Below are 27,077 nucleotides of genomic sequence, written 5' to 3'. Positions count from 1 at the left end.
TTTGTACCCTTTGCTATCATCTCTGTAGTCTCTGCATTTCCTCCCCCAGCCCTAAACAATCTACCCTACCCTATGGATTATCTCTCCCTCCATAAGGCTTTCTGGCATTGCTTGTTGAGGGCTGCTGTTGTCCATTTGTTTAATGACTTCTCCAGACTAATTTTGCAAAGATTTTATTCCTTGTCATGTATTCTCCTTGAAGTCTCTGTTCTGTTTTTTCAGCAGTCAGGTAGTGACAGGAAGATTCTACCTTCAACGCCTAGGGACAAAAAAGAAAAATAAAAACACCCTTGGTCTTTGCATATCGGCTCTGAGCTAGGATACTCCTTCAATGCTAAGTCAAACTGACTACAACTCTGCCTTAGCCTTCAACTCCTGCTTGTGCCGAGCTCAAAGATCAGCCCAAGATGTAAGTCGAGGGTCCTCTCAGGTGTTTTCTGACTATGGGTCTGACTCTGGGCATGTGCATTGCACTCCAGATTCCCCTGTGCACCCCTGAGCTCTTCAAAGCTCTTCTCCTGAAAATCTTCCTCCTCAGCCTCCTCATACTCAAGCTTTTGGGTCGGTCTGCTGTCTGCCTCATCCTTTATTCCGTGCCCCAGGAAGCAATGGGTAGCATCTATCTTTAAATGTTTCTATCAGATGTCACCCAGAAAGCCACTCCACCTTAGAGGGGCAAAATAAAGGTTGGTCTCTATGCTGGTCCCTTAGGGAATCATATGACCAGTTTTCAAGAACAAGGTCCTGTGTTGCTTTTCCTGGCACCAGGAACACAGGCCATTGTCCATAAGGCTAGGGAGTAGGGGATGCTAGGCAGGCAAGCAAAACCACACAATGCCTCTTACCAAAATTCAGCGGCCTCTTTCTTCATTAAGCACTCCTTGATTGACATAGTTGTTTGATTAGATTCTAGAGTTTCAAAAAAGTTGACTCTGTCAGTTTTTATCAGCTTGATTCTTCCTGGAGAGACCATTTCTTACAAGAGACCAACGTCATTTCTGTTGCAAGTACTTTGGAGAAGAGTTTGGTATTTTGTAGTACATCAAAAGATCCACAAACCAGCAATTCTACTCCTCGTTATTTACCCTAGAACAGTGATTCTCCACTGGGGAAATTTTGCCTCTTCAGTAACATTTGGGAGTGTCTGGGACTATTTTGGTTTTCACAACAGTGGGCATACATACCACTGACATCTACTGGATAAAAGCCATGGATGCTGCTAAATGTCCTGCAGCACACAGGATAGTCCCCTCCCCACCTACATCAAAGAATGATCTGGAACAATTTACCAAATGTTAAGAAACCCTAATTTAGAGAAGTGAGTACTCAAATGCACAAGGAGAATGCCCATAACTACCTTGTTTATAATAGTTCTAAATAGGAAATGATTCAAACAACCTAAATAGCTATAGACAATGGAACAGATATATTCTTATGTAAACATTTGGTAGAATACTTTATAGCAGTGAAAATGAATGAACTATAAAAGTTATGTAAAAAAAAGCAAGAAAGTGTTTTCCCTAGATAATAAGATAGTGATCACTTGGAAAAGGGGGAGTGGTGAAGATTGGGAAAGGACACATGAGATCTGGGATTCTGGCAATGTTCTGTTTCTTGAACTGGGTGGTATTTACATCAGTGTTCAGTTTTTAAAAACTACACATTAATATATTATTATTTTCATGTATATTTTATAATAAAACAGACAAAAGCTGTCAGTAAATACAATCTTTCTTCTATTGCTCTCCCTATTCTGATCACGTTATTTTTTCTAATTGAGGTGTAACTTAGATACAATATTATATTACAGGTTTACAACAGAGTGATTTGACATTTGTATACTCTGTGAAATGACCACTACGATGAGTCTACTTAACATCTGTCACCATATAAAGTAAATGTAATATTAACGAGTGTATTCCCCATGTTGTACATTATATTTCCATGACTTATTTATTTTATAAATGGAAGTTTGTACTTCTTGATCCCATTCACCCATTTCACCCCCATAAAACCATTCCATCTGGCAGCCACCAATCTGTTCTTTTTCTATATGAGTCTGGGTTTTGTTTTGTTTTGCTTAGTTTTTGTTTTGTTTTGTTTTGTTTTTCAGACTCCACATATAAGTGAAATCCAGTGGTATTAGTCTTCCTCTGTCTGACTTATTTCATAGCAAAATACTCTCTAGGTTTAGATCTATCTATATTGTCACAAATGGCAAGATTTCATTCTTTTTTATGGTTGAATAGTATTCCATCATATGTGTGTGTGTATACATATATATATACACATATATATACATTTTTTTAAAAAACTGGACTTATGTAACACTTATGATGGATATATAGATATATAGAGAGAGAGAGGGAGAGAGAAATACCATTAATTCATTTACCCATCAATGGCCACTTGAGTTGTTTATAAGTAAATAATGCTGCAGTGAGCATGGAGGTGTGTGTGTGTGTGTGTGTGTGTGTGTGTGTGTGTGTGTGTGTATTTTTTTTTCCTTGAGAGAGAGGGAGAGAGAGAGAACACACACGCAGAGGCAGAGGAGCAGAGGGGGAGGCAGAAGGAGAGGGAGAGAATCTTAAGCAGATTCCATGCTGATCACAGAGCTCAGTGCAGGGCCTGACCCTGTGATCCTGATATCATAACCTGAACTGAAACCAAGAGTCAGATGCCTAACCAATTGAGCCACCCAGGCACCCATATATAGATCTTTTTGATTTAGTGTTTTTGTTTTATTCAGATAGACACCCATTAGTAGAATTGCTGGATCATATGGTAGTTCTATTTTTAATTATTTGAGGAACCTCAATACTTGTTTCCATACTGGCTGCACAAATTTACATTCTCACTAACAGTGCACAACAGTTCCCTTTTCTCCATATTCTCACCCACTTTTGTTTTGTTTTGTTTATAACAGCCATTCTGACAGGCATACAGTGAGACCTCATTGTGGTTTTTGATTCACATTTCCCTGGTCATTAGTGTTGTTGAACATCTTTTCATGTGCCTGTTGGCCAATTGTATGTCTTCTTTGGAAAAAATCTCTCTTCAGAGCCTCTGTCCATTTTTAAGTTGGATTGTTGGTTTTTTTGTTATTGAGTTTATGAGTTCCTTATTTATTTTGGATATGAACCCCTTGTTGGATAGGTGATTTCCATATATGATTTATCTTCTCTCATTCAGTAGATTGCCTTTTCATTTTGTTGATTGTTTCCTTCATTGTACAGAAGCTTTTTTGTTAGATTAGTCCCTATGTTTATTTTTGCTTTTGTTTCCCTTGCCTTTGAAGTCAGATCTAAAAAAAGCATTGCTAAGACTGTTGTCAAGGAACTTACCACTTATATTTTCTTCTAGGAGTTTCATGGTTTTAGGCCTTACATTCAAGGCTTTAACCCATTTCGAGTTAATTTTTGTATATGGTGTAAGTTGGTGTCCAGTTTCATTCTTTTGTATGTTTTTTTCCAGTTTCCTTCTTTTGTATGTTACCTGTCCAGTTTTCCAAATACTGTTTATCGAAAATAATGTCTTTTCCTCATTATATATTCTTGGCCCCTTTGACATAAATTAAATGATGATATATGAATAGGTTTATTTCTGTGTTCTTTATTCTGTTCCATTGATCTGTATGTCTGTTTTTATGACAATACCATACTGTTTTGATTACCATAACTTTATAATATAGTTTGAAATCAAGGTGTGCAATACCTCCAGCTTTGTTCTTTTTTCTCAAGATTGTTTTGGCTATTCAGGGTCTTTTGTGGTTTTATATACATTTTAGAATTGTTTTAGTTCTGTGAAAAATGCCATCGGCATTTTAATAGGGATTTCATTGAGCCTGTAGATTGCTTTGGGTAGTATGGACATTTTAACAGTATCAATTCTTCTAATCAATTAGCAGGCAATAGCTTTCCATTTATTTGTGTCATCTTCAGTTTCTTTCATTAATGTCATAGTTTTCAGTGTACAGCTCTTTCACCTCATTGACTAAATTTATTCCTAGGTATTTTTCTCTTTGATGTGATTGTAAATCAGAATGTTTTCTTGATTTGTCTTTCTGATAGTTCATTATTAGTATATAGAAACATAACAGATTTTTGTACATTAATTTTGTAATCTGAAACTTTACTGAACTTATTTCTTCTAACAATTTTTTGGTGGAATGTTTATAATTTTGTATTTATAGTATCATGCCATCTGCGAAAAGGGACAGTTTTACTTCTTTTCAAATTTGGATGCCTTTTTTTTTTCCTTGACAATCTCTCTGGCTAGGACTTCAGATATTATGTTGAATAAAGTTGGTAAAAGTGTACATTCCTGATCTTAGAGGAGAAGCTTACAGCTTTTCACTGTTGACTATGATATCAGCCATGGGTTTGTCCTATGTGATTTTATTATGTTGAGATACATTCCCCCAATACCCACTTTGTTGTTGTTTTAAATCATAACTCTATGTTGAACTTTGTTGAATGCTTTTTCTGCATCTATTGAGGTGATAATATAATTTTTATCTTTCATTTTGATAATGTGATGTATCAGGTTGATTAATTCGAAGATGTTGAATTATCCTTGCATCCCTGGAATAAATCCCACTTGACTATGGTATATAGTGCTTTTAATGTATTGTTGAATTCAGTTGCTAATATTTTGTTGAGGATTTTTGCATGTATCTTCATCAAAGATATTAGCCTGTAGTTTGTTTTTTGTTTTGTTTTTTATGGTGTCCTTGTCTGTTTTTGGCATCAGGGAAATGCTGGCCTTGTGAAATGATTTTGGAAGCATTCCTTTCTCTTCAATTTTTTGGAAGGGCTTAAAAAGGCTAGGTATTAAATCTTTTTGAATGTCTGATAGAATTCACCAGTGAAGCCATCTGGTCCTAGACTTTCATTCGTTGGGAGGTTTTTGATTACTGACTCAGTTTTTTTTTTTTTTTACTAGTAATTAATCTAGTCAGATTTTTTTTTCTTTCTTCATGATTTAGTCTTGAAAGATTAAAAGTTTCTAGGAATTTATCCATTTCTTCTAGGTTGTCCAAACTGTTAGTGTATAAAATTGTTCACAGTATCGTCATAATCTTGTATTTTTGTGGTATCATTTATAACTTCTCTTTCATTTCTATTTGAGCCCTCTTTTCTTGGTGACACTAGCTAAAGGTTTGTCAGTTTTATCTTTTCAAACAATCGGCTTTTAGTTTCATTGTACTTTATCATCTTTTTAGTCTCCATTTCTTTCCACTCGATCTTTATTATTTCCTTTCTTGTACTAACTTTTGGAAAGCCAAAAGTTCTTTTTTTCTGGTTCCTTTATGTGTAAAGTTAAAGTGTTTACTTGATATTTCTCTTATTTCTTGAGGTAGGCCTATATTGCTATGAACTTTGCTCTTAGAACCACATTTACTGCATTGCATAGATTTTGGTATGTTATGTTTCTCTTTTCATTTGTTTCTAGGTATTTTTTTTTCCTTTGATTTTTTTGTGACCCTAGAGTGGTACAGTAACATGTTATTTCTCATTATTTATGGGTTTTTTATTTCTTGTAATTATTTTCCAGTTGCATACTGTTGTGGTCAGAAAAGATGTTTGATGTGATTTCAGTCTTCTTAAATTGATTGAGACTTGTTTTGTAGTCAAACTTGTGATCTGTCCTGGAGAATGTTTCATATGTGCTTGAGAATAATGTGAATTCTCTTTTGGAGTGGAGTGATCTACACATATCTATTAAGTCCATCTGGTCTAATGTATTGCTTAAGACCAATGTGTTCTTATTGATTTTCTGTCTAGATGATTTATCCATTGATGTGAGTTGTTAAAATCCCCTACTATTATTTTAGTGCTGTTAATTTCTCCCTTTAGGTCTGTTAATATTTACTTGAAATAATTTGGTACTCCTATGTTGGGTGCATATATATTTAAAAATATTATATCCTCTTGCTGAATTGACCCCATTATCATTACATAGTACCCCTCTTTGTCTTTTATTAAAGGGTTTGTTTTAAAGTTTATTTTATTGATATGAATATAGTGACACCAGCTTTGTTTTTGTTTCCATTTGCATAGAATAGCTTTTTCATCCGTTCACTTTCAGTCTGTGTGTGTTCTTACTTCTGAAGTGAGTCTCTTGTATGCAATAAAAAGATGTGTCTTGTTTTTCTTTTTTTTAAATCCATTCAGCCACTCTGTGTCTTTTGATTGGAGAAATTATAGCCTTTACATTTAAGGAAATTACTGATTGAAATATACTTATTGACATTTTGTTGATTGTTTTCTGGCTGTTTTTTAGTTCCTCTCTGTTTCTTTCTTCTCTCTCTTTCTCTCATTTCCCTGTAGTTTGATGGCTTTCTCTATTGTTATGTTGAGATTCCTTTATCATTTTCTTCTATATTTACTATAAGTTTTTGCTTTCTGATTACTGTGAGGTTTACATTTATCATCCTATGTGTATAACAGTTTATTTTGAATTGATAGCACCTTAAATTTGAATGTATTCCAAACCCCCCTCATATTTTGTTTTTGATGTCATAATTTACCTCTTTTTATTTTATGTATTCCTTAACTAATTATTATAGTATTGGTTAATGTTACTACTTTTGTCTTTTAACCTTTATAGTGAGTTATAAGTGATCAATCCAATACCTTTACTATAAATTTACCTTTTGTGCTAAGATTTTTACTTGTTTATGTTTTCCTTTTATAAATTAGTGCCATTTCTTTATAGCTTAAAGATATGCCTTTACTATTTTTGTAAGATTGGTTTACTAGTGATGAGTTCCTTTAGCTTTTGCTTGTCTAGAAAACACTTTTTCTTCTCTTTAATTCTGAATGATAACCTTACTGAGTAGAGTATTCTTGTTTCAAAGTTTTTCCTTTCAGTACTTTGAATTTGTCATGACACTGTTCTGTTCTGCAAAGTGTCTTCTGAGAAATCTGCTGATAACCTTATTTCCCTTGTACATAACAATTTGCTTTCCTTTTGTTGCTTTTAAGATTCTCTCTTTAACTTTTGACATTTTTAATTATAATGTGTCTTGGTATAGATTTCTGGGTTCATATTATTTGGAACTTTCTGGGCTTCCTGGACCTGGATGTCTGTTTCCTTCTCTGGATTGGGAAGATTTTCAACCATTATTTCTTCACATAAGATATCTGCTCTTTTCTCTCTTTTCTCCTTCTAGAACCCCTATAACATGAATGTTATTCTGCTTGTTGTCCATAGGTTCTGTGAGTATCTTCATTTTTAAAAAATTATTTTTTTCTTTTTGCTGTTTTTTCCAAGTAAGTTCCATTGCTTTGTCTTCCAGCTTGCTGATCTGTTCTTCTTCTTCGTCTAGTATACTGTATATTTTTCACTCCAGTTATTGTATTCTTCAGTTTTGTGACTTCTGTTTCCTGTATTTTCTTTCTCTTTGTTGAAGTTTTTACTATATTCCTCCATTCTTCTCCTGAGCTCAATGAGCATCTTTATGACCATGACATTGCTTCTTTATCAGGTAGATTACTTATTTCAATATCATGAAGGTCTTCTTCTGAGATTTTATCTTATTCTTTTATTTGAAAAATACTTTTCTGTTTCTTCATTTTGACGGACTCTCTGAATTTGTTTATATGTATTAGGTGAAACAGCTGCCTCTCAGTATTGAAATGGTGGCCTTGTGTAGGTGATGAACCTTGTTTTTCAACCTTCTTCTAGTTCTTGGTTGTCTCTCAAACCTTATAATTGTCTAAACTGCCTCATTTATTCTTGATATGTCCTCATTGTCAAGGGTGTGCCAAGACCTGTCAGTGTTCCGCAGGGAGGACTCTCATTTACATTCTAGTTTCAGGATGATTGGAAGCCAGACACTCAGGCAGCAGCTTTTAAAGTATGTAAACATATACAGTCCTGTGGGGCTGCAGTTGTAATCCCTGCTGGCCTGCAGACGAGATCTGGAGATGTCCCCTGGGTGTGATAGTTGCAAAATTCTGAGCTCTAGATGAGTGTATAGCCTCCTTCTGGGAGGTCTCATCAAGCTGTAGTGAGGCCAATGGGGTGTTAAGGATGGTGTCTCTCTGTTAATGTTCTTTGTGAGCACCTCCTTAGCCTCTAGATGTGTGGGAAACCTGAAGCCTGTCCCTTTGGCTGAAGCTCCAGGCTAAGTAAATAGGCATTTTTTCATAGGAAGACTCGTTGTGTTTTCAGTCCGTTGTCTGTGGTAATCTGCCAAGAACTTTCTTTCTAACTGTAACATTCCTGTGGAGCTCAAGAATCCCAGCCCCTTGGCCACCAGGCCCAGGTGATCAAGGGGCACCCCCTGTGTGATTGTGAGCACTCACTGGTTTTAGCTAGGCAGCTGGAATGTATAAGATGTGGGGCCCACTCAGCACTATAGAAAGGCAGCAGGGGAAATGTCTTGACTCTGGGCACCCATGGGCTTCAGTAATGTAGTGGGAGAGTGCCTTGTCAGTGTGTGGTGCTAGCTTTAGGCTAGGAATAGGAGAATGCCATGACTGCTTATGCTGGCAGCCCCAGCCAGGGAGTCGGGGAGTGTCAAAACCGTCCACACTAACCAATTTCATCTAGGAAGCAGGAGAATGCTGAGACTATTGGTGCTTGCCAGCCCCAGACAGGAGTAGGGGAGTGCTGCAGCTGCCTACACTGTCCAGCTTCAGCAAGGCAGTGGGATGGTGCCATGACCTCTCATACCCATATGCCTTAGCAAGGCAGTGAGAGGGTGTCCTGTCTGCGTTTACCCACTTTGTTAGCAGGGTAGGCGGAGAGTTATAAAATGGTGTCCTTCACCACTTCTAACTCCAGGGAGAGATTCAACTGCCCCCTGCCCCTCCTGCATATTCTTTTAAATTAGCAAATGAATCTCCATAGATAGTCGAGGCCCTTAATAAATCCATGGATTTTGGGGTAAGTTAGACATCTTGCAAGCCCTTTAAAAGGGAGATTTCAGTTCTCTATCACATTTTGGGTCACTCGGACATCAGCCCTGATGGTTTCCTAATCCAGACTTTTTGGGAGCTTACCTCTCCAGTGCAGATCCCAGGGGTTGAGGTCCCTGTTGTGGGGCACCATCCCTCACTCCTCTGGGAGAAGTAGGGGACTGGGGAGATGCAGAGGAGTGGAAGGAAATGGTGAGATTACGTCTTTGCCTCTCCTACCTGTCCTGATGTGGTCTTTTTATCCTTTGTTGTGGAGAAGCCATTCATCTAGTTTCAGATCTTTTTCAGATGAAATTGATCCATATGTAGTTGAGATTTGGTGTGTCTGTGGGAGGAGGTCCATTCAGGATCTTCCTTCCCTGCCATCTTATAGAAATCTCTATAAGCTCATAATTTTCAAATTGTGTTTGAAATATCGTTACCCACTTTTGTTTAAATTATTGAAATAGTCCTTCTCAACTTAAGTAAAAATTAGGTCTGTAGAAACACTAATACTTAAATTATAAAGGGATTGTATTAAAATTTGCTCTTTACTTCTTTTTATCGCATTTGTATAATATTGCATAAAATTTCAGGTCGATTGTGAAAGTTTAAAATTTATACAGGTTATCACAAAAATGATAATATAATAAATACAATGTACTTAAATTCTTACCGATCAAGGTATTTTTTGGTTTTGTTTTGTGGGTGTGTTTTTAATCCTATTACTGTATGCAGTTTGTATCAAAGGTTAGGATTTATCCATGAATTAATGTATGTATTTATTATTCAAGAATCGTTATTGAACAATTATCATAGACCTGCCATTAAGGTAAGATTGCATACACAGAGATGAATAAAATTCAGGCTCACCCTTTAGGCACTCATAGTCTATTGAGAGAGACACACACACTTGACTGTGTGATATAACAATAAAGAGATGTACATATTCTCCAGGAACAGAGAGAAAGAATAAACTAATTACGATTATAGAAGAAGTGGAATTATTGTTCCAATAAGATTATTTCAATATTGTTTCAATATTTGAGCAAGAGCTTGGGGGGGAAAAAGAAGTCAGAGTTCCCTTAGACAAGAGAAGGCATTCCAGGAGGGTAGTCAAGTGGGAGCATGGTGGAGTTGGCCTAGCTGCAAATGGACTCCAAGAAAAATGGTGAGAAGCAGAAAAGGGAGTAGTGGAGGGTCACAAAGAGTCTTACTCCTGTTAGCAGTGGGAAACTGGAGAAGATATTAAAGCACAATAAATTTGTATTCTCGATAAATCCCTCTGGTGGTATCACGGGATAAATTGAAAGGAAAAGACTGAAGAAGACCGAGAAACATATTAGGAGTCTATCAGTTGATAAGAAAAGAAATGCGAGTAAAGTAAGGCCATTTATTCATTCCTTTATTCACTATGTCAACAAATATTTGATTTCCAACTATATGCCAGGCACTGTTCTTAGGCACTAGTAATTCAGCACTGAAAAATCAGACAAAATTCCTGTGCTTGTGAATTTTATATCCCAGTCAGGAAAGAATTTGGGGACTCTTTTCCCACCCTTACCCAGTTGTTTATCCAGGACAAGGGTGATTTCTAGGTAAACCTTTGATTCATGTTGTATTTTAATAAATTAAGAAAATGTGTTCATGTGTGTGGAGTATGTGTATATTTATATAGATGGATGGATGGATGGATATATACACACACACATGTATAAGTATGTATATTTTTAAATCTTCTCTATGAAGATACTTTCAGAAAAAACACTGAATTATTTTACTAGGTATTCAATGCCTATTATATAGCATTCATATTCAAAAATCAAAAGATACAGAAGAGGATATAGTAAAATGAGAATTAAACCACTCTCTCACCTTGATCCCCTAGCCATCTATTCATCTTCCTAGAGGTAACCAGTATTTTCAGGACTTTTGTGTTTCTTTACAGAAATATTTCATATCGGTGCTAATATCAATGTTCTCTTCTTTATAGATGCAGTGCTCTTCACTTTGCTAGATAATTACATATTAACCTTATGGATAACTACTTTTTTAATGGCTGCATAGTGTTCCATAGCTCCATAATTTATTTAACTAGTCCCCCACTGATATATGATTAGGCTTTTCGCAACATTTAGCTATTGCAAACCATGTTGCAGTAAATATTCTTGTCCAGATCTTCTTATTAACCTTCCTTTGCCCCCCTCTCTCTAAATCTCTTATCCTCTAATATACTATGTATTTTCCTTATTTGTTTCATTTTCAATTCCTACACTAGCATGTTAACTCCAAAAGGCAAAGATTTTTCTTGGGTTTGTTCCCTGATACAATCCTAGCTCCCAGAGTAAGTATTCAATGAACGGATTTGTACATGTATAAGTAGGAAAAAACAGTAGAAGTAAAATTTCTGTTCAAGACGAATGTGCATTTATAATTTTGACCAAGATTGCCAAGTTGATTATACAGCAGGATATCTCAGCCTCAGCACTGTTGACATTTTGTGCCTGATAATTCTTTATTGTGGAGGACTGTGGCCTCTAACCACCAGATGCTACTAGATGTGACAACCAAAAGTGTTTCCAGACATTGCAAATGTCCTTGGTTGAAAAAATAACTGTTGTAGTGTCCTATATTATCTTAGACTCCTACCAACAGTTATAACAATGACTGTTTCCTACAGCCTTGCCAATACCCTAAACATTTTGCTCTTTGAAATCTGATGGTGAAAACTAGCACCTCAATGTTTAAGCTGCCATATGAATTCACATTTTAATAGAACTTTGATATAATGAATCCCTGGCATTGTGCACTACAATGATGAAGGTAAGTTTGACTTTCCTTGTAGAAAGAAAGGGAAGATATGAAATCTAGAATCATTTGGGGAAAAAATGCTATATGCTCTTATTTTTCTTCATTAAAATATCTAAGTTTTACAAATCCTTTCTTATCTTCAAACTATTATGGTTTCATGGACTGAATCTTGTCTAGAATTATATAAATTGGCCTTAATTAATGAAGAAAATTTGGAGTCAAAAGACTTGGATTTGAGTGCAGGTTTTCCTAATTACCAGTTGTGTTACCTTGGGGAAGTCACAAACTCTGAGCTTCAATTTACTCATATGAAAATTGTGGATAATAACATTTGCTCTGTCTACATCACTGAGTTATTGTAAGAATTATTATTATTTTTTAGATTGTGAAGCTTTTCACAATTGCAAGGGCTTAGGATAATTATTATGAAGGCTTTATGACCCACTGCTTTATCTTATGACTCGTAGTATCCTGAGAGTTTATCACTTCTCAGTGCTTCAGTAATCCCTTCTAACTGTTCTCACTCGTTTATTTATTAAACATAGACATTTTGTACCTTACCATTCCTTTGCTCCAGCTCGGTAGTCTTAAATCATTATAGTACAATTTTCCTCATAACTGAGCAAGTCCCAGACAGACTCATCATTCATTGATTCATTCAGTGAACATTAAATAAGCCCCATTATCTTCCCCCCAGCTGACTTTCCTTTTGAACAGCTCCATTTTTGTCAATGCTGTTATTAATCTAGTCTTAAGGGTAGGAACTTTGGAGTCATCTACCTGGCTTGTGTTCTCTGTTTTATTGATCCTGCTTGCCATGACCAGACTTATTATGATAGAGTACTACCTTTTTCAGTTCCCTCCCACCATTTTTTAAGCTTATGAGAGCCTATGTTGGCTACCACATCAAATCTAAGTTATATTTTACTAGCAATCATTATTACTTTCACCCATTCAATCTTGTAACTACTTTTCCTTTCATTGCATCAGGCCCATTCCTGCACCTATGCTTTTGTTCATAATGTTCTCTTTTATCTGTTCTTTCACCCACCAACCAGCATTATCTTTCAAGGTCTCTATCATTCCCATTACTCCATATTCTTCTTTTCTTGATAATTCACCCTACTCTGGTCTTTTTATCATTTAATTCTTATTCTTCTTGGCCAGTTTCACTAAGTGTATCATAGAGGTTCTCGATCCCGACTGCACAGCAGAATCACTTTACGAGAGTTTTGTTTGTTATCTTGGTACATAACCCCAGGGCCACCGTCTGAAGACTTTAATTATGAGTGGAGCTTAGTCATTATAGTTTTGACACTGAGTGGCTTGAACATTCTTGTGGATATTGTAATTATTTAATTTTTCTCTTCCCAACCGAGAAGGGTATGTGGTGGTAAAAATGCTAAAGGTACATGATCAATAATTGATTGTTTGATCAGTAGTTTGAATACCAAAATGTTCCTTATTCATTTTCTGCAAAGCCTATGATTTGTATCCTACCTCTTCCAATTTCTGACTCTGTGACTTAAATAAATTGCTTGCTCTCTTTTAGCCTCATGGATCTCCACATGTAAAATGAGAACAAGTATATGCATATAAATCATCCAGCATAGCTAATAGTTGATAAATAGTGGACACTTTTATTAGTATTAACATTATAGGGCACCTGGGTGGCTCAGTAGGTTAAGCATCTGCCTTCAGCTGGGGTCATGATCGGGGGAGGGAGGACAGCAGTCCTAGGGTTGAGCTGCATGGGGGAGCTCTCTGCTCAGCAGGGAGTCTGCCTCTTCTCCTCCCTCTGCCATTCTGCCCTTTCCCTTCACCACACACCCCACCCCCCCACTTGTGCTCTCTGGCTCTCTCTCTCTGCCAAATGAATAAGTAAATCTTTAAAAAAAAATGCATTACATACCCTCTCTGCTCTTCTGGAGATGCTGAGAACCCCTTTTTCTTGCTTGCTTTAGGATTTGCTATTTTATGACTTGGTAGATATGCTTATCTACATTACTATTGGAATTAGGAAGACAAGATAACAAGGCCCTATCAAATCTCTGTGCCATTTTTATGTCCTTTAAATCTAATTACATTTTCTCATTTCAAGGAGTAAATGAGTGTCCCATTTTTTGACCATCCATCCATTGATTGTTCCCTTGGCTATAGGAGAATATGCGTCATTACAGTTTTTCCTTGTCAGCAGCAACTCTAAGCCATGAACATTGTAAATTTACACGTCCTATTCACTTTACCTGACATTGTCAAGTGGCTCTTTCTTCCTCCTAACTGCACTTTAAAGGAAGATTTTAATTTGTTAATTTAGCTCACTTTTATTGTACAGTTCATAATTATTTCATTTAATTTTAAAGCGAGGGAGCAGTAACATTATTAAATTTAGGCTTACAATATTTATTGTGCTCTTGTGAGAATTAGCAAGAATACAGAGTATTTTGTTTTCCACAGAAGAAGTTTGTTACATGAATTAACTTTATTAAGTTCTATGTCTTAAGTGAGTCACTTTTCATCTTTTTCTTTTCTTACTAATAAAAAAATTGAAATTGCATTTTAAGTAAAATATACAGATATATGAAAAACCAAGTATTATTTAATGACTTGTCTCCATTACAGTAGATGAAAATAGTAACAAAGGAAATAACCAAAGTGATACATTGTCAACCATAATACAGGAGAAAATGTCCAGAGCAATTAAATGGGAAAAATAATTTCTTTAAGCATGGACGCTTATACTCGTTTTTTCAGTTTCAAAGTTGTAAAAGTAATTATTGAGATCAACCCCTTTTGCACTGAAACTAGAAACTGTGAAGGTTTCTTTGGAATGCCTGTTATCGTGGAAGTTATTCCCATAAGTTAATCAAACTTAAAGATGAAGCATTGCTAAACAGTGCACATTTTCAGTTTCTGAAGTTCCTGTAGCTGAAATTTATGCAGATGTCAAAATACTGAGGGCTCAGGGTTGAAATGAAAGTGCTTGAAACATTTTGTGAATTACCCTTCTTATAGTAGATTTAAGGGGTCAGATGTATGTTTGATCTTATCTCATCTGTTATGTGAATATATTGATACTTCATCAATTGTTGGAAGGATTAAATGCACTTAGCACAGGGGGCTGACACATACTGCTCAGTACATTGTAGTAGAGGAACATGCTATTTCCAGAAGATGGTATGGGGAGAGGGATAACCCAGATTGCATCTTCTCAAGAGTCTATAATTTTCTACTTGTGATTTATAGTGGGCTTCAAAGTGGGATTTCTATGGGGAAAAAAAGAAAAGAGAAAAGTAGTGGGGAGAGGAGGGCAGGCCAAACTGCCTTCAGAGCTGGCTGCAGCAGCTCATGACGACCTGGAAGCCTTCTCCTCAAGAGCATGAAAGGGATGGCGAGTCTTATGAAGTGTTGGATTTAACTGAGTGTGCAAGAAGACAGCATTGGTGCAATCAAGTGTTTGGGCATAGCTCAGGACCTATGGTAGAAAAATACTCTGTAGCCACAGATTGCAATGGGTGGAGTGACAGGCTGCTGTGTGGGATTTTTATTCCAGAAAGTTGGAAAACTTGCAGCAACCACTGCGAGTGTTGGCTTTCTTCTTCAGATTGCCAGCCATAGCGGCTACCTGTGGATTGACTAGAAGAGAGCTGAAAAAGATGTAAACAAAGTGAAAAGACAGATTAAGAAATGAGCAAATGAAATCAACAATATAATTAAAGAAGCAACAGAACTTATCAAATAGAACATTTGATATCCAGTGGACTAGTGGGAGGCTTTTTGCAAGGCCTTGTGTCTTAAGGAAATGATGTTCTATCTCAGTGGAGTTACTGGTAAGAAGAGAAATGGTGGCAATTAGGTGTTTCTCAACATTACTCACCACCAGATTCTCTGGGGCCGTGAGAAACAGCTAGCTGGACAATACCAAACGCACAACTTAGTGTTTTGCCACTGAAGTTTGGCAAACTAGTATCTGCTATAAAAACAACCTATATGGTATGTGTACTGATCAAACCAAAGCTTTCATTACTTTTTCAAAATTTGCATTTGTTTTTAAATTAAGCTATAAAAAAAAAAACCACAATTGGATGTAGATATATATAGAAAAAAATGTGTTGGATATATTCCCCAATGAAATATTATCCTTGCTTTATTTAAGTAAGATATTCTTCATTTTGCTTTATGGTATAGTGCCAGTGATTAAAAATTTGTATTATTGCTTCAACATTAGGGTTGACTTTCTTTTAAAGATATGTTTCCAATAAACTGGAGAACTGTAAAGCCCTTTTGTGGAAGGATTTAGAAGTTATAGAATTATTAAAGATATTAATCACATTTAAGAAAGAAAGAAAGAAAGAAAGAAAGAAAGAAAGAAAGAAAGAAAGCTAGCTAGCTCTTTGGTTCAATTAGTCTTGATTATCTCCACATTTGAGTTATTCACACCTGGTTTCATATTTCAGATGTATCACCTGATAGTTGGTCAGTCTAGGTCATATTACTTAACTTCTCTGAGCTCAGTTTCCTCATCAATAAAAATAAATAAAAGCCTCATAGTGTGGTTTTGAGGATTTAATGAGATCATCCATATAAAGGGCTTTCCTGTACCTAGGACATTTTATAAGCACTCTTTAAGTAGTAACTGTTCTTACTCCTGTTTTTACTACTTAAACATAGTGTCTTGGGTTCTAGATTTGTTCTCATGCATGTCTTAGAACAATATGGAAGAGTCAAACAGCTATTGCCCAAGAAGTGGATTGACTTGGAAGGTAATGAAGCTTAAGCCTAAAGGCCCCTTATATTCACAGGACATTTGCAAAGACTGATATTTAATGCTATATTCTTAATTTTATTTTCTTTTTCTTAAAGAGGGTTTCAATAACTCCAAGAGTTTTGGGTTCCGCAAAACCTGGATCTAAGTTGTACTGCCCTGAAAATTGTTTGTTTGTTTGTTTTTTTAACTGAAAAAATCAAAAGGAAATCTGTATAAGGAGGTCTAAAAATTTTTTGCCATCTAATGAACACATTGATAACAGTATTTATATTAAATTACTATTTTAAGCCCAAATCCCATCAATTCATAAAATCTCCAAAATGACGCTGCAAGTAAAAATGGCATATTAGAAGCAATGAAGATCAGAGGTCACTAGAGCGTGGCAGTAAAACTCTGAAGGTCTGTAATCAATGTATGCACTTGTCTCGTTTTTATCCTCGATGTTTTCTAAGCTGTTTTTCATTAAGAAAGGAAAATAGTTTTAACAGATCAGTGAGAAAGTTAACTGATTAAACTTACTTAAAATAAATATCTGTCCTCTTTAAGTTAAAGTATGTCAAAAGCATATTGAGACATAGATCTTCCAGCAAATTAGCAATTAAATGTCTATTACTCACACATACAAAAATTGAAGCTGAGAAAATTACATATTTGAAGTCAATAAAACAAACCCTGGTATTGTAAAAATAAGCTGCAGTCTACAGAAAATAGATTCCTATTTAAAACGGTAAGCTTCCAAAATTTGAGAAAAAAAATACTTAGAGGTCTTTCTGGTGACATCAATTAGTGAGTTTGAATAAAGCATTAATAAAACCACTGAAAATGCCTTGGAATTTATATTGTTAATCTTGGTCTTTTAAAGAATTTATTGATGGATTTTCTTAATATACCTACATGCTCAGTAGGTGTGAAATGTGAAAAATATAATGTAAAGCAGTTCAGAAAAATATTCTTGATTTACAAGTTAGGTGTTTTAAAAATATGTGCTCTACCTTTAAAAAGTATATATCTACTTCAAGGTAAATAAAGTGTATTAAAAATGTTTCACCTAGGAAACACAAAATTAAAAAAAAACACGTTTTGATCTTATGGAGCAGATGATATTAACTTCTTAGGAAGCCAGATCTTACAGGAATTAAAGTACATTTAGTAACAGAAAAGATTCATTATTTAGCAGATATGTTACTTTAGCGCTGTGGTAAGAAACATCATCCCCATTTTACGAGAAAGAAATATAAAAATAATCAGGATTAAATAATTTTCCCAAAGTGATTGATGCAACCAAGACAAACATTCACAGCCTTCTTGCTTACAGTCTGTCTCTTAATCTTGTTAGGTCACATCATCTCTCAGCATTTTTAGAAAATGCCCTTTTTTTATTAGGTTTTCAGCAGACTGTGAATCTAATATACTAGCTTTACTCTTTTCTGTGCTTTCCTTCCTTGAGTATATTTTCAGGAGAGAAATCAGTTCTAGTTTTCTGTCTTTTCCAAATAGTTAAAAACATAAAAGATCATAGATGGAGTAAATCAGTTTAGAATCTCGATGACTTGATTGGGATGTTCAATTTTACTATAATAGCCTAATCTGAAATGTTATCTGAAATGCTTACTCCTTCACAATTTTTTTTTCTATGGTACAAAAATTGTTCATAACAAGAACAATCTTGGGGAAAAAATAAGATGAGATGTTTCAGACAGCTTAATGGGGCTGCCACTGTACTAGATAACCATTGTTTAGAGGAGTCTTGGATTAGCTGAAGGCTAGTATAGACTGAACATATTGAACAATGTCTTAAGTTGCACTTTAAAAGTCAGGATAGACAGTTCTCATAAGAAATGAAAGCTCCTTTGACCATTACAGGTGTTCTGTGGCTAGAGATGAAGTGCCATACTAACAGAACAGGGCTTGCAATTTGTGGAATTGGATTCCAAGGTGAAAAAGAAGGTTAACAATTTTTTGTAAAATTTTTCTTTCCTAAGAACAAATTCCAAGATTATAGAATACAATATTCACAAAACCATTTTATGCTGTGCTTATAGGAGTTAGAGAAAATATCATATTGCTCAATATTTTGGCAACTAATTTTAAAAGTCTTCCTAACCAAGTCTAACTGAATTGCTCCCTTACAAAAATTTGAACCTTATTAAATATCTAACTCATTGATATGGTCCATTTGAAGAAGCAATTTATTAGTCTAATGGTTAACACCTGTGAGTTGAAGCTGAAAAATAAAAAGATTTTAATTGAAAGCAAATGCAGTAAATTCTGGTTCTTTTTTTCTGGTTTCATAAAAGATTCACACACACACACACACACACACACACACACACACACACAATTTCCTTTCCCCTGGACGATTTTAGTACATTTTCCCTGCGAGTTAAAAGCCATAAGTATCCCCACAGATATATTTTTGCAAGTGAAATTGCTTTTCATTTGGCAAAAACTAAACCTATGATTCATAGCAGCTTAGAGCACTCAAGGCCAAAGAGTACATCTTGCTTGCTTTGACTGACATTTTTGCAGGCTAAATCAGACCTGCATGATTCAGCTGCATTGAGATTCATTATGCTGTGAGAGGGGTGGTTTGGGGGTGGTGTAAAAGAACATAAAGGGAAATCGTCTTCAGAAGGGAAATTGTGGCTAGTGACTGAGGTAAAAATCATCCACAACCAATAGGCAGTTTCAATTGGTATTCGATTGGGGAGGCAATGTTTTCCTGCCACCCGCTTTATACAAAGAGCTAGCAAAGAACACTGAGGAAGAGGAAGTAGAGAAAATTTTTGAGGGGGCGCCTGGATGGCTCAGTTGGTTAAGCATCTGCCTTCAGCTCAGGTCATGATCCTGGGGTCCTGGGATTGAGCCCCGCATCAGGCTCTCAGCTCAGTGGGGAGTCTGCTTCTCCCTCTCCCTCTGCCCCAGCTCCTGTGCTGTCTCTCTCACTCACTCTGTCTCTCAAATAAATAAATAAAATCTTAAAAAGGAAAAAAAACAAGAAAATTTTTGAGGGGAAGCAGGAAAAGGGATTTTCCTTTGCTATGAGAAGTGAAGTCAAAGTAGGGAACAAGAGAGTAGAGTAAATGGTTCTTTTTCTGAGTTCACGCATTAAAAGTAAATCAAGTTTGTATTTTGTGTAAAAGGAAAAGTGGAGAAAAATCCATCATCAAAAACATTTACCCTAAACATCCATCAATAGTAATTCATTCCTTTTAGATTTCTTCATTAGGTTTGTCCATCAGTTCCCTTTAAATTTCCTATGCCCAGAAGGAGTTAAAATCTTCCTGCATCAGGTACTTTCCTATCCAGCCTTAGCATAAGGAGAACACAAGAAAATTGCTTTAGGAAGTTGGGGCATCAGAAGAGAAGAGTGTTTACAAAGGATTATTGTAGCCAACACTCCATTTTTGCTTAATATTTGGTTTATTCTCTATCAGTATTGATATATAACGCAGTCATAACAGGTTTTATTCAAGACCAAGTACATAATATATGGTGCAAAATTAATATACAGAGCCTTTTGTTCAAATATTGTTAAGAATTTCAAGATGGAGAATCTCAAGAATTTCAGCAGGGTATTTAACCAAGCTTGAGGCACCCCTAACCACAGGGCCCTATGCAACTGCACAGGCCACAACCCTGTGAAGTCAGTCCTCATTTTATTCATTATAATAAAAATAATAATAATAAAAACATTTCATTAAAGATATTCAAATATTTTGACTTGTGAATTCTCAACATTAATACCAAATCTTTGAAACCAAATTATTTTCAAGTTAATGTGGGGTTTTAGAAATCACTAAATTTAACTTTTTAAATTCTATATGAGTGATTGATCTTATCTGCCCATCTATCTTTCCTTATTTGCCTGACCTTCTTTGGGAATGTATAGGATTCACGAGTTCCCACCTTATTATTTCAGGTTTGGACCCTGTGCCCTTACCCTTAAACCTGAGATTCGAAAGCGTAGTTTCCACTTACCGTTCCTAACTCATGAGCCATCCAGGTGCACAAAGTCAAGAATTGCTCCCTAGAGTCTCCCCAGCTAAGCACTCATCTAGAACCAGCAGCCATTTTTCCAGCCCCAGGTTTGAGATTGTATGGATGATACCGGGCTATTCCAAATCCTGAAGTAAATTAATGAAAGCTAGGGATGGTTTAATGTAAGGTTCTCTAAGATCCCAAGTAATACGGAAATTAGGCCTATAAAGAGTCTTGGTCATGGAAGCCATAAAAAGTACCCTTAGGGGGTGCCTGGCTGGCTCAGTCAGTAGAGCATGTACCTCTTGATCTCGGGGTTGTGAGTTCAAGCCCTGCTTTGGGTGTAGAGATTACTGAATAAATAAATTTATGGCACCTCTTGGTAGAATAGGTTTCACATTCCTATCCAAATTTGAGTTAACTGCTATCTAAGCCAATATTCCTTTCCTTTCTAGTATGTTTTCACAGTAGGATGCTTTTTGATTCTTCTATTAAATTCTGTCTCTTCATCTTTTGTTGACACATCACTATAATTAATATTACATTAATCCCACCACTGACAGAATGCCCCAGGATTTTTTTTTCTTATTTTATTTTTCAAGATCAGGTATTGCTGATAACTCTTCTGACTTTTTAATCTTTTTCTCAATTGTGTTTAGAGTAAATGAGGTCATTCTTTTGATGTGAGGCCTTATTTTTTTTCTCCCAGCCCTATCCCACAGGCATCAACAAAAGTTAAATGAAATAATGGCATTTTTATGATGTTGACTAATAGTCATAAGACATTAGCTGAGAAATGAATAGCATTGAGGTTTTGAATAATCTGCTGGTAATTTTTAATGTTATAGCTTAGAAAATAATTGTAAATCCTGTTTTTGATCAGAGTTGACCATTAAAACTCTTTTTTAGTAATATATGTTGAGTAAGTACATTATGTCCAATGCAATTCTAAGTACATACTTCTAAAATATTTGTCTCTAAATTTTCTCTTCTAATATATACAACCATAGGTTGTCAACATATTAGCAAGTGAATGTGAATAGTTTAGTTAAAAAATGTTGAATCATCTTTGCAATACTTGACTGGGTTTTTTAAAATAGTATGATTATTTTATCTTTTTAAAAGAAAACACTTACATAAAATAGTACTCTTTTTTTTTATTCTATGTATTGTATGCAAAGCGTTCCACTATCACTAGATTACTTTGACTTTAGGAAACAGAATTGACAGTATTTTCTCTTCAATCAGAAAATGTTTACCCACTAAGTATCATTTTATAGCATTGGATTATTCTTCTGAAAGGAAGCTTTTAAAGATTTTATAGGCTTCCAGTTATAATCCAATATAACAGAATAAACATGAAGCCAAGGCTCTGTAACAAAATATGAAAAGTTATGATGTTTGAACTTAAAAAGACAAATGTAGTATGTAGACTCCAAAATATATAAGAAATCTGGAAGAATTAGTAGAATAATTTAAGGCTAAGTGTTTAGGAGAAAGGAGAAAGTGAATCTACAGAAAAGTCAAATACTATTTTATTGAAGGAAATGTAGTATGCTAGAGGTAACATTTAAACAGTGTTAAGAGGCTTTATGCTTTCCTGATGTCATAGCCAATTAGTCTGCGATCTAGTCAGTTACCAAGCTTAATCATGAGTGCAAGATAACACATCTTTAAATAGTACGTTATCTAGAAAGTAAGTTCAGTACCAAAATCAGATATGAAGATCTTACTTCAGAGTAGATCTTTGCTTCCAATTATATAAGGCTTATGTTATTCCTGACATGGTGTGTCTGTAGCTAGATGTTTTATATATTACTACACAAGTACCATTTGTCCTCCCTGGAAGGATATGAACTGATAAAGGGTAAGGAAGCTTTCATAATATATACAGTTGCTAAGTAATCTTACCTTTTTGATAAATTAAAACTTTCTTTGAATTCTTTAACATTCCTTTTGTCAAGGGGTGGGGGTCTAGGTTTCTTCTTCTTGAATCTGGGTAGGTTCTGTGACTGTTGTACCAACAGAATATAGAGCAAGTGAAGCTTTCTAGTTTTAGGGTTTATGTTAAGAGGCTAGAAGCTTCCACATTCCATGTCTTGGAATATTCACTCTTGAAACCAGGTTGCCATGCTATAAGGTAGCTTATATATCCCAATGTACGGAAAGGCCCATGTGAAAAGGACCTGAAGCCTCTGCTGACAGCCCATGCTGAGCTGACAGATAAATGCCACACTACCTTGCTAGGCATATGAGTGAGTCATCTTGGAAGAGATCCTCAGAGATAAGCTACCCTCTCCGAGCCCTGCTCAAATTACAGATTCGATTGCACCAGGGAATTCTGGGATTGGCCCCTGCGTTTGCAGCAGTTAGTATCATAAGAATGCATGAGAAGAGCCAAGGTATGATAGAGGATTGGAGGAGACAGAATATATCCTTGGCTTTCTTTCATCTTTTATGTAGACATTTCCCCCAATATATCTTTAGATTGGGAAACAGATAATATCCCTTTTCACGAAGGCAAGGGAAGTGTGTTATCCTTAGCCCTTAGAATGTTTGGTGATGGTACACTTGTGCACGTGCATGTACACTGATTATTCAAAACAGGTCTTGCCCACATCAAATTTTGGAGTGTGCCAATGGATGTTAGGATAATTAGGGTACGGTTGTTTTTTTTTAATTAGAACGACTTCTCTAAGTAGAGGTTTCTTTTTTTCAGTTACATATTCCTAAAGATATGAAACCATTTATCATGTCATTCAATCATTATCTTTGATTTTTTTTTTCCTGAGAAGATATAGTCAACGAGTACATCAACCTAATAATGTTATTTGGTTTGCAACCCAGTTCTTGAGAAATTGAAAACAGCTTTCCTTTTTTTTTTTAAGTTATTATTTAAATTCCAGTTAGTTAACATACAGTGTAATAATAGTAATTTCCGGTGTACAACATAGTGATTCAACACTTCCACGCATCACCTGGTGCTCCTCACCAAGTGCCCTCCTTAATCCCCATCACCTATTTAACCCATCCCCCACTCACATTCAGTCATTATCTTAATCCAAACCTCCCAGAGGCTCTTATCATCAGAACCTTCTCGTAAAATTCAAACTCCTTAGTCTGGCATTGCATCTGAAATCAAGTACCATTTACACTTTTCAACCTTGTCTCCCTCTGTGATTCCAGACCAAACCTCTGTTCTTAACTATATTTAAGCTGGATGTGCCTCTGTGCCATGCTCTTATTAAACTCTCAGCCTTGACTTTTCCTTACTCTCCTGAAAGTCTTACTTTCCTCTAAAGACCAAGTTCAAACTTTTGTGAAACCATTCTTAATCATAGCGCCTGGTATTCCTTTCCCCATCTCCCATATTTGTATGTAGCACTGGTAGAACATACGGACTTCTTTGTTTTGTATTTCTTTCTATCCACATTACACCTCTCTCAAAAGCCTGTGCTATTCTGAAAGGCCGTTAACAAATCTTACATTTCTGTGCAATTCTCCATGGAGCCTAGCAATATGTTGAACAAAGTAGTTGAATTTGTCCATTGATTAAATATTCACTCTTAATGAAGGTACCAGACTAGATGCTGTTTACATTACAGATAAGAAAGGATTACATTACTCCTTTTTCTTTTACCACCAAAAAGAAATGACTGTAAGATTCTAGTCCTTTTCATCTCATGATCACTTTTGCCAGAAAATTCTCAGGTACCTACCAGAAAAAGCAAAAGCAAAAGCAAAACAAAACAAAACAAAAAAAACCCATTATAAAAATGCAACAAAAACAACTCTCTAGGAATGTTATAAAAACTGAGTGGTTTTGAAAATGTGATATGTTTCTCCTATTGAGATCAGAGCATTTGTAGATATAGAGAGAAAATTTACTCCATAGTGTTAAGGTCACTTTTTGCAAACTGGAAATTTTATTAAGAACAAAATTTAGGGGCGCCTGAGTGGCACAGTGGTTAAGCGTCTGCCTTTGGCTCAGGGCGTGATCCCAGCGTTCTGGGATAGAGCCCCACATCAGGCTCCTCCGTCCGCTATGAGCCTGCTGCTTCCTCTCCCACTCCCCCTGCTTGTATTCCCTCTCTCGCTGGCTGTCTCTATCTCTGTCGAATAAAAAAATAAAATCTTTAAAAAAAAAAAAAAAGAACAAAATTTAAACATTTCCAAACAGCGTAGTTATCCTCTAATTTTTGTTCAAATAAGATTTGACCTGCAAGTCCTTCAGTTGTCTGTCTTTTTATTACATTATAACTGGAGTTTACCTGTAAGATTTTTCTCTCTAGGAGAAGCCTATTCTAATCGGTGGTTCTCAAATTATAGTTGTTTCACATTCACCAGGGAAATGCTTGTTAAAAGGAGGATTCTCAGGCCCAGTCTCCTCTGACACTTTGAATTAGCTAATCTCAGTAAGGCCCTGAATTCTTCAGTTTAATAAGCCCTCCTATCAGGTCTCTTGAGTCTCTAACCACTGTTAGAGTCTCTAATCACTGAGAACTAATACTCTAAATGACACTTTTTTGTTTTCTGTAACTTTTGCTGAAATGGCAAGAGTATAAAAGAGAAAAATTGGGTATAGTGAATGAACAAGACTCAGAATGTTCTAATCTGAGCTACTCAGTCAATACTGGTGGAATTGTCTTCTGTGACCCATCTTATAAAAAAAGTAATTAAGGATTTGCCCACTGTAACCCTAAGCGAGCATAGCAACTGGGAAATGCCCTATCCCAAGCAGGCATTAGTGTCAGAGCAGAAACCCTGAAACAGGTCAGTTACCTAGGAATCCTAATGAGTAAAACCAACAACAGCATTTTAGAAAAGTACCGATCTCTCACAGCTACTTCCACAATTATCTTCACAGTTTGGTAGAGACTACCAAAAACCCAGGTCCTGGTAGGAATCAGTACCGAGGAAGAGCTTTATGAATATGTGGGTCACTTATGTTTATCTCAATACCACCATAAAACTCCCAGATAACTATCAGGAGACCTTAAGAGGCTAACAGCTTAAATATGACTTCACTGGCAAATATCGTTAAGCAAATAAGTTACCACAGTAGTGTGGAATATGGGTTCAAGGGGTAATGTGCATATGTGCATAATTGTCAGAAACATATGAAAACTTTAGAACACGTGAATTGTTTTACTATGTAGGATCTTGAATTATAACTGCTGCAGGAAACATCGTAGACATCACTGACCTTTTTTATATATATATATATGTATATCAAAGAAACTAGCTAGAGACAAAAGGAGCTATCATTTTCAGACTTGACCTACCAGCTTAAAATTGACATAGGTAGTAGAATGCTTGCCTCATTTAAAGAAACGTGAGAACCCATACTTTCTCACATCACATTCCTTATGATACAGATAAAGATTTTTGGAAAGATATGGTAGAGAAAATTTGAAGATTTGAATTACCACATGAAGAAAAATGTTTCTAAGGAATTTTTGAAAGTCTATGTGATTAAGAAAAATTCCATTTGATTGAATTAAAAGTCTCCTCAGAACAAATGAGTATGAACATTGATTAATAATACATACTGAAAGTTTTAACAATGAAGTCTATTGATGTCTGCAACTTATTTTGAAATGTTTCAGAAGAAATGGATTGATAAATGGACAAATGGATAGATCCATTTGATAAAGCTGTGATATAAAGCAAATAAAGCAAAATGTTAAGATTTGTGGAACTGGAGTGCAAGTATATGGTGGATGCTACGCAATTCCTCCAACTTAACTGCGTGCTTGAATATTTTCATAATGACTTGTTGTTGGGAAAAGCATTTATCAGTAGAAAAGGGGAACAATCTTTTTTCTCGTTGGAAAGGCAGTCCACCTACCGATTTGAACACAAGATTTATAGTCAGATAGACCAAGAGTAGAATCCCTGTTTTTACACATACTGTCTGTGTGACCCTGGCTATGTTAAATTAATCACTAAGCTCTCATTTCATCATCTATAACAGGAGTGTAATAATACCTACCATCTACTGTATGTGTAAGAATTAAATACATGCCAAGTGTCTGACAACCAGCAAACAAAGAGCAGAAGTTATTGTTTTTTTAATTGTTACTAGTTTTTATATCTGCTATTAACTGAATAACATAAAATAATTTATACATCTTAATTTCCTTTTAAAAAGTTTTTAAATTCAAAAGATTAATTTCAGTATAGGAATTGTGACTTTAATGTTATATAAAGAGATGTAAAGTTCTTGCTAAGTAAATAATATCTTTTCTATAATTCCAAATTCAGCAATAATCCTATAAGATTAAGGAAAATTAATTGACATAAATTCCATGGCATTTGATGTATTTCAACATTAATTTTACCAAATTTAATTCTACTAACAAGAGAGGAGATATCTAGTATAAATTTCTAGCCAACGTATTTTCAACAAAACAGTTCATTCAAAAAAAAAAAATAGCCCTGTGTTAGATGTTGGGGAGGAAAATGGAGCTTAATACAAGGCCCTCATCCACAAAAGAATTTCACTGTGGTTAGGAAGAAATATCCAGCCCTTGGGAAAAAAGAACAATGCGTGAGTTAAAAATATAAGACATGTAACAAAGAAATATATGATTAAGAACCAAATG

General features: G+C 35.5%; 1 protein-coding gene and 1 pseudogene across 1 annotated transcript in view; both read left to right on the top strand.

The window, feature by feature from the left end:
* The window catches only part of ATRNL1 (attractin like 1), a 756,768-nt gene that overhangs the window by 555,678 nt on the left and 174,013 nt on the right, over positions 1-27,077 (top strand). The window lies entirely within an intron of this gene.
* Positions 14,559-16,026, top strand: LOC121101192 (annotated as a pseudogene).

Source organism: Ursus maritimus, unplaced genomic scaffold (genome assembly GCF_017311325.1).
Source record: "Ursus maritimus isolate PB19 unplaced genomic scaffold, ASM1731132v1 scaffold_7, whole genome shotgun sequence".
Classification (NCBI taxonomy): domain Eukaryota; kingdom Metazoa; phylum Chordata; class Mammalia; order Carnivora; family Ursidae; genus Ursus; species Ursus maritimus.
Note: the sequence above shows the minus strand (reverse complement) of the source record. Positions and strands in the feature narration are given on the sequence as shown.